The sequence below is a fragment of the Oryx dammah genome, unplaced genomic scaffold (genome assembly GCF_014754425.2).
Source record: "Oryx dammah isolate SB20612 unplaced genomic scaffold, SCBI_Odam_1.1 HiC_scaffold_5, whole genome shotgun sequence".
NCBI lineage: Eukaryota > Metazoa > Chordata > Mammalia > Artiodactyla > Bovidae > Oryx > Oryx dammah.
In genome coordinates this window covers 57,702,934-57,718,124 of record NW_024070189.1, presented here as the reverse complement: position 1 = coordinate 57,718,124, position 15,191 = coordinate 57,702,934, and the positions used below count along the sequence as shown (strand labels likewise).

General features: G+C 41.0%; 1 long non-coding RNA gene across 1 annotated transcript; it reads left to right on the top strand.

Annotated features, from left to right (window-relative positions):
- The first annotated feature begins 11,119 nt into the window (after positions 1-11,119).
- LOC120863542 lies at positions 11,120-14,472 on the top strand. Its single transcript, XR_005721022.1, has 2 exons — positions 11,120-11,522; positions 13,397-14,472. It is a non-coding gene; the product is annotated as an uncharacterized LOC120863542 (long non-coding RNA).
- Positions 14,473-15,191: the final 719 nt, after the last annotated feature.

The following is a 15,191-nucleotide window of genomic DNA, read 5'->3' as shown; positions in this document are numbered from 1 at the left end:
GAACAAGTCTGTTGTTCCATGTCCAGTTCAACTGTTGCTTCCTGACCTGCATACAGGTTTCTCAAGAGGCAGGTCCGTGCTGATGTATATATAATTTCCAGGATGATCTATTTCCTCTTTTTGAAGAAATGTTTCCAATGTGCTAGTCCCTTCAGTTCAGTTCAGTCGCTCAGTCGTGTCCGACTCTTTGCAACCCCATGAATTGCAGCACGCCAGGCCTCCCTGTCCATCACCAACTCCTGGAGTTTACTCAGATTCATGTCCATCAAGTCAGTGATGCCATCCAGCCATCTCATCCTCTGTCGTCCCCTTCTCCTCCTGCCCCCAATTCCTCCCAGCATCAGAGTCTTTTCCAATGACTCAACTCTTCTCATGAGGTGGCCAAAGTACTGGAGTTTCAGCTTTAGCATCATTCCTTCCAAAGAAATCCCAGGGCTGATCTCCTTCAGAATGGACTGGTTGGATCTCCTTGCAGTCCAAGGGACTCTCAACAGTCTTCTCCAACACCACTGTTCAAAAGCATCAATTCTTCAGCACTCAGCTTTCTTCACAGTCCAACTCTCTCATCCATACATGACCAGAGGAAAAACCATAGCCTTGACTAGACGAACCTTTGTTGGCAAAGTAATGTCTCTGCTTTTGAATATGCTATCTAGGTTGGTCATAACTTTCCTTCCAAGGAGTAAGCATCTTTTAATTTCATGGCTGCAATCAACATTTGCAGTGATTTTGGAGCCCCCCAAAATAAAGTCTGATACTGTTTCCGCTGTTTCCCCATCTATTTGCCATGAAGTGATGGGACCGGATGCCATGATCTTCGTTTTCTGAATGTTGAGCTTTAAGCCAACTTTTTCACTCTCCTCTTTCACTTTCATCAAGAGGCTCTTTAGTTCCTCTTCACTTTCTGCCATAAGGGTGGTGTCATCTGCAAATCTGAGGTTATTGATCTTTCTCCTGGCAATCTTGATTCCAGCTTGTGTTTCTTCCAGCCCAGCGTTTCTCATGATGTACTCTGCATATAAGTTAAATAAGCAGGGTGATAATATACAGCCTTGATGTACTCATTTTCCTATTTGGAAACAGTCTGTTGTTCCAAGTCCAGTTCTAACTTTTGCTTCCTGACCTGCATACAGATTTCTCAAGAGGCAGGTTAAGTGGTCTGGTATTCCCATCTCTTTCAGAATTTTCCAGTTTATTGTGATCCACACAGTCAAAGGCTTTGGCATAGTCAATAAAGCAGAAATAGATGTTTTTCTGGAACTCTCTTCTTTTTCCATGATCCAGCGGATGTTGGCAGTTTGATCTCTGGTTCCTCTGCCTTTTCTGAAACCAGCTTGAACATCAGGGACTTCACGGTTCACGTATTGCTGAAGCCTGGCTTGGAGAATTTTGAGCATTACTTTACTAGCATGTGAGATGAGTGCAATTGTGCGGTAGTTTGAGCATTCCTTGGCATTGCCTTTCTTTGGGATTGGAATGAAAACGGACCCTTTCCAGTCCTGTGGCCACTGCTGAGTTTTCCAAATTTGCTGGCATATTGAGTGCAGCACTTTCACAGCATCATCTTTCAGGATTTGAAAGAGCTCAACTGGAATTCCATCACCTCCGCTAGCTTTGTTTGTAGTGATGCTTTCTAAGGCCCACTTGACTTCACATTCCAAAATGTCTGGCTCTAGATGAGTGATCACACCATCGTGATTATCCGGGTCGTGAAGATCTTTTTTGTACAGTTCTTCTGTGTATTCTTGCCACCTCTTCTTAATATCTTCTGCTTCTGTTAGGTCCATACCATTTCTGTCCTTTTTCGAGCCCATCTTTGCATGAAATGTTCCCTTGGTATCTCTAATTTTCTTGAAGAGATCTCTAGTCTTTCCCATTCTGTTCTTTTCCTCTATTTCTTTGCATTGATCCCTGAAGAAGACTTTCTTATCTCTCCTTGCTATTCTTTGGAATTCTGCATTCAGATGCTTATATCTTTCCTTTTCTCCTTTGCTTTTCACTTCTCTTCTTTTCACAGATATTTGTAAGGCTTCCCCAGACAGCCATTTTGCTTTTTTGCATTTCTTTTCCATGGGGATGGTTTTGATCCCTGTCTCCTGTACAATGTCAGGAACCTCATTCTGTAGTTCATCAGGCACTCTATCTATCAGATCTAGTCCCTTAAATCTATTTCTCACTTCCACTGTATAATCATATGGGATTTGATTTAGGTCATACCTGAATGGTCTAGCGGAACTCATGGATATGAATTTAATATGCTGGCCTCTGCATAATGCTTTATTTAATCCTATAAAATGTGAGGCCGGCCATGCTTATACCTGAAGATAATCCAAATATTGCTTTGCATTTCAATTGCCTGTGAGTTTTATGATGCTCAAATATCTTTGTCACTGAAAATAATTTGAGATAAATTCTGGGAAATTTAGATTTTCCAAAATTATGATCTATTTCAGTTAGTAAACCTTGAAATAGAAGGTTGTCAGAATTAAAAGAATCAACTGAAGTTACCCCGAAAGTATCTACCTCCTTCAATGTGAAACATACTTTTTGCCTTTGAGTTTAATACATTTTCTGAATGCTGTTTATAAGGGGTAATTACACTGATCCTAGAGCTAAGGGCACTGCAATATCACCATTACCTTAATGTCTGTTGATAAATTCAGTTTTTTTTTTTCATCAAATCCATCTGACATATAGAAGCCATTGAGTTAATAAAAGAATTACACTCCTGTGGTTGTTCCATAGAATATCTGTGATACTGGTGAACCAAATATTTCGGTGAAGCAGTAAATTCCCCACTGTGGGAACTAGCCTCAAAGGGCTTCTTACCTGTGATAAAGGAGTCTCACAATCAGGATAGTGCTGTATGTTTGAAAATTCCTTTTAATAAACTTTCAAGTTCCTGGAGGTTATGTGGTGTTGGGAGAAGCCTTGTTTATATTTTGGAAACTGAAAATTATAGGAGTGAGGAAATAGAAATTGCCCTCAAAATATACCTTATGTACTGTTCCAGCAGTATATAATCAGTAAAAAGCAGGTTAACGATAATGTAGCAGCCTCTTGTATCAAACAGAAAGCTTTCTGTAGGAAAAAAGGTCAACCTACACTAGTTTAAACAATAAGAAAATATGTTATCTCAAAAACTAGGTAATCTAGAGTAACTCTGTCCAAGAGAAATACAACGTGAGCCATAGATGAAAGCTACATATGTATGTTAAATTACCTAGCAGCCACATTAAAATGCCAAAAAAAGCATATTAAATTAATTTCAATAGCATTTTATTTAACCTAATTATAAAAAATATCATTAAACATGTAATCAGTGTAAAATTATTAATGACATATTTTACAATCTTATTTTTTACTGACTCTTCAAAATCAGGTGTGTATTTTACACTTAAGGCACATTTCATTTTGGACTAGCACTGTCCCAATGGCCACATGTGGGTGGGCGGTTACAGTATCAGACAGTGTAGTTCTAGAAGTATGGCTGCCTCTAGGCAGGATAGAATCATGGTCTGGCATGAATTGTTTAACTGTTGCTAATTTTGGAGAATGAGCATTTATTTATATTTTCTAATTTTTTCAGCCTTACCCTCACCTCCTTGTAAACTTCCAAAGTCTGTGGTCATAAAAAACCTGCCAGCAGTAACTGAGGAACTTCCTCCCTTGTCCATGGTAAATTCAGAGAGTGGTTCTTTCCAACCAAAATCTTTCAGTTTGATTGGACCAGCTTAGACCATATGCCTATCCCTGGCTCAATAATAGTCACCAGGGGAATACCTTAAGCCTGTATTTTCAAAATGGTGGAGAGGAAGAGACATTCATTGATGTCTGGAGACATTTTGATTGTTCCACCTGTGGGATCTACTGGCATCTCATGGGTGCTGCTAAATATCCTACAATGCATAAAACATCCTCCCTACAACAAAGTTATCTAACCCAAAGTATTGCAGTAGTACCAGGGTTGAGAAACCTTGCCCCATGCTTGTTATTTTTTAACTCATGGTTTTTAAAAAGGCATCTATTTACTTGGCTGTGTTGGGTCTTAATTGCCACATTCAGGATCTTCGTTGCGTCCTTTGGGGTCTTACTTCCCAGACCAGGGATTGAACCCATGTGCCCTGCATTTGAAGGTGGATTCTTAACCACTAGTCCACCAGGGAAGTCCCACACTAGGACTATTTTTTAATTATTAATTGCTTTAAGCCATATTCCTAACTAAACACTTGCAAGAGCAATGAGATCACCAGTATGGGCTTAGATCTATCAGAACTTACTATCACTGTGAATAGGTTCAGCTGCCCCTTAAGTACACAGAGGGTGGCCCTCTAAAAAGGAAGTGTTAGTAGAGAGGAAAGGGCATGGGCAACTGTCATAATCTATTTGGGCTGCTGTGTCAAAATACCATAACTTGAGCGGCTTATAATCAATGGAAATTTATTTCTCAGATTGGAAGGCTGAGAAGTCTGAAAAAGGCAATGGCAGCTTTGATGTCTGATGAGGGCAGGCTTCCTGGTTCATAGGTGGTAGTCTTTTTTTGCTGTAACCTCACGTGGTGAAAGGGATGGTGGAACTCTCTTTGGCCCATTTTACAGAGGCACTAATGCCATTTATGAGGACTCCACGCTCATGACCTAATCACCTCCCCAAAGCCCTATCTCTCAATACCATCACATTGATTAACTTTCAACAAATCATTTTTTTTGCAGGGGGACATAAATATTCAGTCTGTAGAGGTAATCAGTAGTATCCATGAGAGAGCGGATTATTATGAGGATTATAATAGCATGTATGTGTGTGTGTGTGTATGTGTGTGTATATATATATATATATAATTCCAAAAAGGACACAATGGCCAATAAGCACATTAGAAGATTAAAGCTTAATATTACTAATGGAGAAGGCAATGGCACCCCTCTCCAGTACTCTTGCCTGGAAAATCCCATGGACGGAGGAGCCTGGTGGGCTGCAGTCCATGCGGTCGCTAAGTGTCAGACACGATGAGCGACTTCACTTTCACTTTCCACTTTCATGCACTGCAGAAGGAAATGGCAACCCACTCCGGTGTTCTTGCCTGGAGAATCCCGGAGACGGGGGAGCCTGGTGGGCTGCCGTCTATGGGGTCGCACAGAGTCGGACACGACTGAAGCAACTTAGCAGCAGTAGCAGCAACATCACTAATTATTCAGTTCACTTCAGTTCATTTCAGTCGCTTAATCCTGTCTAACTCTTTGCGACCCCATGAATCGCAGCACACCAGGCCTCCCTGTCCCTCACCAACTCCCGGAGTTCACTCAGACCCATGTCCATCGAGTCAGTGATGCCATCCAGCCATCTCATCCTCTGTCGTCCCCTTCTCCTCCTGCCCCCAATTCCTCCCAGCATCAGAGTCTTTTCCAATGAGTCAACTCTTTGCATGATGTGGCCAAAGTACTGGAGTTTCAGCTTTAGCATCATTCCTTCCAAAGAAATCCCAGGGCTGATCTCCTTCAGAATGAACTGATTGGATCTCCTTGCAGTCCAAGGGACTCTCAAGAGTCTTCTCCAACACCACTGTTCAAAAGCATCAATTCTTCAGCACTCAGCCTTCTTCACAGTCCAACTCTCACATCCAAACATGACCACAGGAAAAACCATAGGGAAATGCAAATGAAAACAACAGTGAGGTTCTACCTCATACCCACTAGGATGACTGCTATAAAAAGAACAGAAAATAATAAATATTGTCGAGGATGTAGAATTGGGAAACCCTTGTGTACTGTTAGTGGGAATGATGTAAAATAGCATAGCCACTGTGAAAAACTGTCAGTGGTTCCTCAAAAAATTAAAAATAGAATTACTATATGATCCATCAATTCCACTTTTGTGTATATTACCCTAAAAAATTGAAAGCAGGGTCTGTAAGAGATCTTTATCACCCTTGTTCATAGCTGCATTATTCACAATAGCTAAAAGTTAGATACACCCAAGGTATTTATCAACCAGTGAATGCATAAGCAAAATGTGGTATGTGTACATACAATGGAATATTATTCAGCTTTAAAAAGAAAGGAAATTCTTTTTTTTAATTGAAATATAATTGACCTCAGTTCAGTTCAGTTCAGTTCAGTCACTCAGTTGTGTCCAACTCTTTGCAACCCCACGAATTGCAGCACGCCAGGCCTCCCTGTCCATCACCAACTCTCGAAGTTCACCCAAACTCATGTCCACCGATTCAGTGATGCCATCCAGCCATCTCATCCTCTGTCATCCCCTTCTCTTCCTGCCCCCAATCCCTCCCAGCATCAGAGTCTTTTCCAATGAGTCAACTCTTTGCATGAGGTGGCCAAAGTACTGGAGTTTCAGCTTTAGCATCAGTCCTTCCAGTGAACACCCAGGACTGATTTCCTTTAGAATGGACTGGTTGGATCTCCTTGCAGTCCAAGGGACTCTCAAGAGTCTTCTCCAACACCATTGTTCAAAAGCATCAATTCTTCAGCACTCTGCTTTCTTCACAGTCCAACTCTCACATCCATACATGACCACAGGAAAAACCATAGTATTGACTAGACGGACCTTTGTTGGCAAAGTAATGTCGGTTTTTTAATATGCTATCTAGGTCGGTCATAACTTTCCTTCCAAGGAGTAAGCGTCTTTTAATTTCATGGCTGCAATCAACATTTGTGGTGATTTTGGAGCCCAAAATAATAAAGTCTGACACTGTTTCCACTGTTTCCCCATCTATTTCCCATGAAGTGATGGGACCAGATGCCATGATCTTAGTTTTCTGAATGTTGAGCTTTAAGCCAACTTTTTCACTCTCCTCTTTCACTTTCATCAAGAGGCTTTTTAGTTCCTCTTCACTTTCTGCCATAAGGGTGGTATCTTCTGCATATCTGAGGTTATTGATATTTCTCCCGGCAATCTTGATTCCAGCTTGTGCTTCCTTCAGCTCAGCATTTCTTGTGATGTACTCTGGATATAAGTTATATAAGCAGGGTGACAAGATAGAGCCTGGATCACTCCTTTTCCTATTTGGAACCAGTCTGTTGTTCCATGTCCAGTTCTAACTCTTGCTTCCTGACCTGCATATAGGTTTCTCAAGAGGCAGGTCAGGTGGTCTGGTATTCCCATCTCTTTCAGAATTTTCCACAGTTTATTGGGATCCACACAGTCAAAGGCTTTGGCATAGTCAATAAAGCAGAAGTAGATGTTTTTCTGGAACTCTCTTCTTTTTCCATGATCCAGCGGATGTTGGCAATTTGATCTCTGGTTCCTCTGCCTTTTCTAAAACCAGCTTGAACATCTGGAAGTTCACAGTTCACGTATTGCTGAAGCCTGGCTTGGAGAATTTTGAGCATTACTTTACTAGCATGTGAGATGAGTGCAATTGTGCGGTAGTTTGAGCATTCCTTGGCATTGCCTTTCTTTGGGATTGGAATGAAAACTGACCCTTTTCCAGTCCTGTGGCCACTGCTGAGTTTTCCAAATTTGCTGGCATATTGAATGCAGCACTTTCACAGCATCATCTTTCAGGATTTGAAAGAGCTCAACTGGAATTCCATCACCTCCACTAGCTTTGTTCGTAGTGATGCTTTCTAAGGCCCACTTGACTTCACATTCCAAAATGTCTGGCTCTAGATGAGTGATCACACCATCGTGATTATCCGGGTCATAAAGATCTTTTTTGTACAGTTCTTCTGTCCATTCCTGCCACCTCTTCTTGATATCTTCTACTTCTGTTAGGTCCAGACCATTTCTGTCCTTTTTCGAGCCCATCTTTGCATGAAATGTTCCCTTGGTATCTCTAATTTTCTTGAAGAGATCTCTAGTCTTTCCCATTCTATTGTTTTCCTCTATTTCTTTGCATTGATCACTGAGGAAGGCTTTCTTATCTCTCCTTGCTATTCTTTGGAAGCCTGCATTCAGATGCTTATATCTTTCTTCTTCTCCTTTGCTTTTCACTTCTCTTCTTTTCACAGCTATTTGTAACGCCTCCCCAGACAGCCATTTTGCTTTTTTGCATTTCTTTTCCATGGGGATGGTCTTGATCCCTGTCTCCTTATAATGTCACAAACGTCATTACATAGTTCATCAGGCACTCTGTCTATCAGATCTAGTCTCTTAAATCTATTTCTCACTTCCACTGTATAATCATAAGGGATTTGATTTAGGTCATACCTGAATGGTCTAGTGGTTTTCCCTACTTTCTTCAATGTAAGTCTGAATTTGGCAATCAGGAGTTCATGATCTGAGCCACAGTCAGCTTCCGGTCTTGTTTTTGCTGACTGTATAGAGCTTCGCCATCTTTGGCTGCAAAGAATATAATCGATCTGATTTCGGTGTTGACCATCTGGTGATGTCCGTGTGTAGAGTCTTCTCTTGTGTTGTTGGAAGAGGGTGTTTGCTATGACCTGTGCGTTCTCTTTGCAAAACTCTATTGGCCTCTGCCCTGCTTCATTCCATATTCCAAGGCCAAATTTGCCTGTTACTCCAGGTGTTTCTTGACTTCCTACTTTTGCATTCCAGTCCCCTATGATGAAAAGGACATCTTTTTTGGGTGTTGGTTCTAAAAGGTCTTGTAGGTCTTCATAGAACCATTCAACTTCAGCTTCTTCAGCATTACTGGTTGGTGCATAGTCTTGGATTGCTGTGAGACTGAATGGTTTTCCTTGGAAATGAACAGAGATCATTCTGTCGTTTTTGAGATTGCATCCAAGTACTACATTTCGGACTCTTTTGTTGACCATGATGGCTACTCCATTTCCTCTAAGGGATTCCTGCCCACAGTAGTAGATATAATGGTCATCTGAGTTAAATTCACCCATTCCAGTCCATTTTAGTTCGGTGATTCCTAGAATGTCGACGTTCACTCTTGCCATCTCCTGTTTGACCACGTGCAATTTGCCTTGATTCATGGACCTGACATTCCAGGTTCCTATGCAATATTGCTCTTTACGGCATCGGACCTTGCTTCTATCACCAGTCACATCCACAACTGGGTATTGTTTTTGCTTTGGCTCCATCCCTTCATTCTTTCTGGAGTTATTTCTCCACTGATCTCTGGTAGCATATTGGGCACCTACCGACCTGGGGACTTTGTCTTTCAGTATCCTATCATTTTGCCTTTTCATACTGTTCATGGGGTTCTCAAGGCAAGCATACTGAAGTGGTTCGCCATTCCCTTCTCCAGCGGGCCACATTCTGTCAGACCTCTCCACCATGACCCGCCTGTCTTGTGTGGCCCCACATGGCATGGCTTAGTTTCATTGAGTTAGACAAGGTTGTGGTCCGTGTGATCAGATTGACTAGTTTTATGTGATTATGGTTTCAGTGTGTCTGCCCTCTGACCTACAACACTATATTAGTTCTAGGTGTACAACATAATCATTTAGTATTTCTGTACATTACAAAATAATCACCACCACTGTAAGTCTAGTTGCTGTCCAAAACCGTACAAAGTTATTATGATTTTATTGACTATACTGTATTCCCCATGCTATCGATTTCATCCTTGTGACTCATTTATTTTGTAACTGGAAGTTTGTACCTCTTAATATTCCTCATCTATTTCACTCATCCCCACGCCCTTGTGACAGCCACCTGATTGTTCTTTGTATCTATGCATCTGTTTGTTTTATGTTTTTCTTTTTTCGGTTCCACATATAAGTGAAATCATATGGGATTTGTCTTTTTCTGTTTGACTTACTTCACTTAGCATTATATCCTCTATGTCCATCTATATTGTAGCAAATGACAAGATTTTTAAAAAAGATTGATTTATTTGTTTATTTTATTTTTTGGCTATAGTGACTCTTCATTGCTGCACTCGGGCTTTCTCTAGTTTAGGGAGCAAAACTTTGTTGCGGTGCACAGGCTTCTCATTTCCTTGGCTTCCCTTATTGTGGAGCATGTTCAAGGGCTTCAATAGTTGTGGCACATGGGCTTAGTTGCTGCAGAGCATGTGGGATCTTCTGGGACCAGAGATGGAACGGTGTCCCTTGCATTGCAAGACCATTCTTAACCGCTGGGCCACCAGGGAAGCCCAAGATTTTGTTTTTATTTATGGCAGTGTACATATGCCATATGTAGATATATGTACACCACATCTTATTTATCCATTCATTTATTGTTGGACACTTAGGTTGCTTCCATTTCTTGGCTGTTATGAATGGTGCTGCAGTGAATATAGTGGTGCTTTTCTTTCCAAGTTAGTGTTGTTGCTGTTATTATTGTTATTTTCAGAAACATACCCAGAAATGGAATTGCTGCATCATGTGGTAGTTCTGTTTTTAATTTTTTTCGGAACCTCATACTCTTTTTAAAAAGGAAGGAAATTCTGACATAATACTGTAACACGGATGAACTTTGAGGATATATGCTATGTAAAATAAGCAAGTAAAAAAAAGACAAATACTGTATGATTCCACTTATATGAGTTGTTTAGAATAGTCAAAATCATAGAGACAGCAAGTAGAATGATGTTTGCCAGGGGCTAGAGAAAGAGGAGAATGAGGAATTGCCATTTAATTGGTAAACGGTTTCAGTTTTATGAGATAAAAAAGAATTCTGGAGATGGATAATTGTGATAGTTGCATGACACTATGAATGTACTTAATACTACTAAACTGTACACTTAAAATGGTTATGTTGGTAAATTTTGTTTTATGTAAAATCGTAATTGAATAATGCAATTACTGATACTTTAAATTTTCGTTGGTATTTTCTACTTTTTATAGTGGTGATTTCTTTTATATTATACAATATACAGTGAGAATTTCCTTTTCTAATGTAAAATTGTTTTTACAATGGATAATTTCTTGAGTAAAAAATGTTTAAGAAAAAGAAACTTCAGTAGTATTCTTCAAAATAAAATGTCAAGAGGGAAATTGTGTAAGAATTTTAAGCTGATGTGAATTTTAATAAATTTAAACATTTGTTTTAAATTTTGTAGAAAGACTATTTTATTAATACTTTATCAAAAAGAAATAGTGACCGGTAGCCTTTATACTGAACCAACTGGTATTTTAAAATAAATCCCGGAAATAAAGGAGGACTTTCAGAAATAACTAGCGGTAGATATCCTACTGGACCTCTGGGTGCCGCTGTCGGCCAATCCGTGGCTGGAGTTAAACAAAGGGGTCCACTAGCGATTCTGACGCAGCAATATCCGCAGACTTTTGAGAAATGCACCAGGAGCAGACTCTGCACACCATCTCTCCCGCAATCTGCTCCAGATATCTGGGTCTAGAAGGTGAGAAAGAGCCGCTGCCTTTTCTTTCCAGCGCACTTTGGTAATCCGAGGAGCAGCTGTAGTGAGGTGTATTCAGACCTTCAAAGCAGCATCAAGAAGAGATGGAAGTCTCCTTACAGGGAAGACGCGGGAGCGAAGGAAGCGCTCTTTCCTTTCCCGATGTCTTTGTTCAACTTAGTGAACTGCGCAGAAGAGGCACTGTGAGATTCCTTCCGGGAGACGTAGCCAAGGATTTAAAAGTGGGGATTCGCGCCAAAGATCTACTTCTCGGTGACCAGAACCATGGGTGAGTGCTGAGCAAGGAGCAGGGAGGAGCAAAAGAATGACAGGATAGATGTAGCCAATAGGCCAAAGGGAGTCTCTAGGACCCTTGAATTCTGAAACCGTCACTGGAAATTCTTTTATATAATCAAAGTATATAAATATTTTATATTTATATTTTATATATTTATATATTTTATGTAAACTATTTCTATAAAGTAGGGCTTCCCTGGTGGCTCAATGGTAAACAATCTGCTTGCCAATGCGGGAGGCGCAGGTTCGATCCCTGGGTTGAAGAGATCCCCTGGAGAAGGAAATGGCAACACACTCCAGTATTCTTGCCTGGGAAATACCATGGACCGAGGAGCCTGGTGGGCGATAGTCCACGGGGTTGCAAAAGAGTAGGACACGACTTAGCAACTAACCAACAATTTACCCTAGATATAAATAACATATGGCTTTGAGCACAGCCATTTTGTATTGAAAATTCTGGAAACTATCTTAATAGGAGCAAAGTTTACTTTCAAACTGCAGTAGATATGGATGCTGCAAGTAATTCTCTACAAGTTTATCAGATTAGTTTCAGTTAGACAGCTCTCTCACTGCCAAAAGTAAAAGAGAACACTGGGGCAGTAAATTCTCTGGTTATTTATTGGGAAAATCTGGACCAGTGTAGCAGAGCCGTCATCACTTAGAGGTTAAGAGGAGATTCAGGGGAAGATGCAGGTCTTGGATGCCAAAGCCAGTCCTCCCATAATAAGCTACAAGAGTACAGTAGTCTGTCTGCCAGAGAACCTCCTTGTCTGCATTCTTCAGGTGATCCCTGCGGACTTAGATGACACCCTTAAGGTAGAGTTCTCCTCCACTTTTCACAGTCTCACCAGGCATACAGAATATATTCCATAATGACGGCATTGTCTTTGATTTTGAAGAATGACAGTTACATCACAGCATAGAATAGAAGACGGGACGGTTAAGGGCCTTTTTCACAATCCTGGTTGAAATGGAGTTGAGAACTATAATGCAGTGCAGGTGACTTTCAGCTGGATATTTAGTCCTATTAGAGATAAGAACTGTAGTTGGTGTAATCAAAACAACAGGACTCAGAGATTTGCTTGAAAAGAGCAGTTGAAAGATATTATAGAGAGTAATAAACAGAGAGCCAAACAATTCACCAGTGAGAATTAGTAATTCTTTGTAAACCACTGGCAGATGAAGTTCTAAACTGGGAGCTGATTTGGAATTATGAGGTAACTGACAAGGACAAGCCATCCCTCTCCTCCCACACAAGCAACAGCCTGAATATAACCCACATCAGCAAAAATGCTCTAGTTTTCCAACAGGTCTACTGTATGGTCCAGGAGACTGAAGCACTCACCCAGCGCCCCATCCATTGCACACTTTAGTGCTTCCAACTCAAATTTGGTGCTCTAAGTGCATCCTGTTTTTCCTGACCAGTGATCTGGTGCTGTTGTCTGACATGTCAGCGAGTGTAGAGCACAATGGTGTTCATTGCAGCCTACCTTTGAGCTGACGCTATGCCCCTCGACCAGGGCTCAGTGACATCCTGAGTCAGCCTGTAATAGTGGACTACCACTGCCAAAACTTAGAGAACACTCGCTATGCCAGGAGTTGCACCTGGAAGTTGTGTCCCTCTTCAGTGAGGCACTGCTTACTGTGCAGCCCAACTACCTGGTCGCCAAGATGGACACTGACTGGGCACAACACCTGACTGTCCCGTCAGTGCTTCAGACCACCTGATCCAACTCTTCAACCTGAAGATGCCCAAGAGTGAGATGCCCACTGGGGCACTATGGATGACGGGGATGTTGCTCTTGGGGACTTGCTGGTCACTGTGCTCAGTGACAATATTCGTCACACTGCCGCTGGTCTTTGCAGGAGCTATGGACAGACTTCCATGACCACCTGGCACCTCCTACCAGAGCTGCAGTTTTACCTGGTTATGGCCTTTTGGCCTTGATCTCCATGCTCTTCTTCCTACAGTGACTCTGGCCATAGCCTAGTGCCTGCACTGCTCTTCCAGCCCTGCTTTCAGCCTGGTCCAAGCCTGGATTTGGAGTTGCTCCCACTTTAGCAGGAGAGATTTGCCCTATTCCTACTGTCAATATATGGCTTGGCTTCAGATCTTGCAATGTTAATTTCTTCAAATCAACTCAGAAACCTTTTAACTGGATAGTTTCTGTAGTACCATCAGTGAAGCCTTAAATATTACATTGGATTCAAATGTATATGTGTGAATTTTAACACTTTTACCTCATAAATATCCTGCTGTAAGCAGTTCTGCTTACTTTTGTTGTCTTTAGGGTGTGGGGAGTGCTACAAATTCACTTGCTAGTTTCTATGTATATTTTGATTTGTTTCATTAGCCAGAAAATTCCTGTGGGCAAAATTTTGTGCCTATTAATATATGGTCTGAGAACTTCTATTTCCTGCTGAAGAGTTCTTTCTTTGAAATATTGAAGGAAGTTCACAGCATCTTTAAGTTTCTGCTCTTGGGCTCCATTATACTTGTCTTTGAGAAATGGAAACTTGTAGATTTGGTTATATAAGAACATAGATTCCCTCTCCCAAGAACTATTCTGGCCTTTGTTTCCTTTCTTTCATCATTTTCCAGACCCTTCTCAGTCATGGTGTCCATGGGCTGGCTGCCAATATCTGGCCCAATTTGTTCCTGAAAAATGTCAACCTCTAGAATACAGAGATCATTCTTTCCTAACTTTTGTGTAAGTTTAAATAAATGACACTAAGTCTGAGACATTTTAGTTAGTAACCATTTACTAATTTTGCAATGAGTAAAAGAACGAAGGCAGTATAGTTTTAAAATCTTGCTATTTTAGAAAACCAACTTCTTTTGGAGAATGTATTAAGTGTGGATGTAGGAAAATACATGTTATTCTATATAGAATATCTAAAAATAAAGATGTGGCATTTTTATTTTCAGTTTTGAAAAATAATATCACTGCCTCTTGTGTCTCCTAAAGTCTAAATTAGATACTCATGTGACGTTTTTCCAATTAAATGTCAAGAACCCAGTGTTTTTTGTTTGGTTTGGTTTGGGTTTTTGGCCACAACTCTTAGTGCCTGGATCAGGGATTGAATCCATGTCCCTTGCAGGGGAAGCACAGAGTCCTAATCACTGGACTGCCAGGGAAGTCCCAGCCCAGTGTTATTTTATTCAAAATATATTACTTTCAGCTGAGTTAAAGGTCTTTTTAAGGTCCATATTAAAGGTCTTTTTAAATGCACATAATACATAGATACTACAGTAAAAGAAAAATAGGATGGAGTAAAAAATATGTCCTTCAAATCTCCCAAGATTTCTGCTAAAGATATTCAGAGCACAACATATAGGAAATAGGACAGTCCAATGTGTTAAAGTCTTGCTTCTGCTGCTGCTGCTGCTAAGTTGCTTCAGTCGTATCAGACTCTGTGCGACCCCATAGACAGCAGCCCACCAGGCTCCCCCGTCCCTGGGATTCTCCAGGCAAGAACACTGGAGTGGGTTGCCATTTCCTTCTCCAATGCAGGAAAGTGAAAAGTGAAAGTGAAGTTGCTCAGTGGTTTCTGACTCTTAGGGACCCCGAGGACTGCAGCCTACCAGGCTCCTCCATCCATGGGATTTTCCAGGCAAGAGTACTGGAGTGGGGTGCCATTGCCTTCTCCGAAAGTCTTG